This window comes from Mandrillus leucophaeus, unplaced genomic scaffold, assembly GCF_000951045.1.
Source record: "Mandrillus leucophaeus isolate KB7577 unplaced genomic scaffold, Mleu.le_1.0 Scaffold362, whole genome shotgun sequence".
Taxonomy (NCBI): domain Eukaryota; kingdom Metazoa; phylum Chordata; class Mammalia; order Primates; family Cercopithecidae; genus Mandrillus; species Mandrillus leucophaeus.
Window position 1 is genome coordinate 726,092 of NW_012103832.1, and position 1,940 is coordinate 728,031.

At 35.6% G+C, this 1,940-nt stretch overlaps 1 pseudogene across 1 annotated transcript; it reads right to left on the bottom strand.

Moving 5' to 3' along the window:
- Positions 1-371: 371 nt before the first annotated feature.
- LOC105546547 lies at positions 372-1,648 on the bottom strand (annotated as a pseudogene). Its single transcript, XR_001007113.1, has 2 exons — positions 1,642-1,648; positions 372-1,199 (listed from the first exon to the last, which is right to left on the bottom strand). The product of XR_001007113.1 is annotated as a nucleophosmin pseudogene (transcript).
- Positions 1,649-1,940: the final 292 nt, after the last annotated feature.

The following is a 1,940-nucleotide window of genomic DNA, read 5'->3' on the forward strand; positions in this document are numbered from 1 at the left end:
TCACACCGAGTTATTTTTGCATTTTCTTGGTAATGTAATACTGAAAAATGGCATCCATAATTGCATTTCTTATTTTGGTAATTTGTAACTTCTCTCTTGCCAGAGGATTACAAATTTTACTAGTCTTTTCTAGTGTTGCCTTTTTACTTTGTTGACATTCTCTACTTTTTGTCCATTTTATTATTTTTTTTACTTTATTAAAATATTGAATTTTATTTCACATGTATATTTTTGTCTCCCCACCATTTCCATGTCTGACTACCACTACTACTATGTCCTAATCATAACATTCCAAACATACTTAAAACCAAGCAAAGGGTGGAGTTCCATCTTTAAAAACTAAACAGGCATTTTGGACAACACATTCTTGGCAATAGAACCTGGACAACATTTATCAAACACGGTAGGGAAAGTTCTCACTCTGCATCATAAAAAGGACAGCCAGATATCAACTGTTACAGAAATGAAATAAGACAGAAAATTTTTAACAAATTGTTTAAACTATTTTCTTAAAGAGACTTCCTCCACTGCCAGAGATCTTGAATAGCCTCTTGGTTAGTCATCCAGAAGCAACTTTTCACATAACTAATGAACTTGGCTTCCACGTTGGGAAGAGAACCGCCTTTTTCTATACTTGCTTGCATTTTTGCTTTAATATCTTCTACAGAACTAGGTCCTTTTGGTGTTTTCGGAGTTTTTTCCTAATTTTTTGAAGGACTCTTGTCCTTTTGATCTTGGTGTTGATGATGGTTTTGAGTCTTGTCCATTGTGATTTGACTTTTGTGCATTTTTAACTGGAGTATCTCGTATAGATTTCTTCACTGGTGCTTTTTCTTCAGCTTCCTTATCATCAAAATCATGATCGTCTTCATCATGATCATCATCATCATCATCTTCATCAGCAGCAAGTTTTACTTTTTTCTGTGGAACTTTGCTACCACCTCCAGGGGCAGACCGCTTTCCAGATATACTTAAGAGTTTCCCATCCTCCTCCTCTTCATCTTCTGACCCTGCATCTTCCTCCACAGCAGCTAAGTGTTGTCCACTAATATGCACTGGCCCTGAAGCACACTTCAACTTTAAGACCACTGGTGGTCTTACTTCACAGCCCCCTAGGGAAACCGTTGACTGTACAGACCTTTTCAAAGTTGCCGGTATAATGACTTCCACTCTTATCTTTAGTTTCTTCTTTTTTCTAACTTCAAAAGTTTGAGGCATACATTGTAAATTGTATGTATTTTTGATTTGTAAACGTTGTTACTAAATTACCTTGTAGTATACACTTGAGCTTCATCTCACACATTTTGAAAATTCACATTATTACTATTCTTTATTTCTAAGTATTTCCTAATATTGATTTCTTTTTTTTTTTTTTTTTTGACTCATGGTCATTTAGAGTATGCTGAGTAATTTTCACATATTTGCTGTTTGTCAAAATTATCTTTCTGTTATCGATTTATATTTTAATTTCCACATGGTCAGAGAACATACTTTGTTGATTTCTGTTCTTTAAAACTTATGTTAACATATTTTGCTATATTTATGTCTATGTGCTTCAATTTTTGTGCTATTATAATTAGTATTTTTTAAGTTTAAAATAATTTTTTATATTCAGCAATGAAAAGAAGAGAGAATTAGAACATCCCATAATGTTAAGATGTTAATTTTTCCCAATTTCATCTATTAATTTAATAGAATCTCGATAGAAATCCCAGCAAGTGGAGGGCTGAGGCGGGTGGATCATGAAGTCAGGAGTTCCAGATCAGCCTGGCCAACACAGTGAAACCCCATCTCTACTAAAAATACAAAAATCAGCTGGGCGTGGTGGCAGGCGCCTATAATCCCAGCTATTCAGGAGGCTGAGGCAGGAGAATCGCTTGAACCCAGGAGGCAGAGGTTGCAGTGAGCCGAGATCGCGCCACTGCACTCCAGCATGGGTG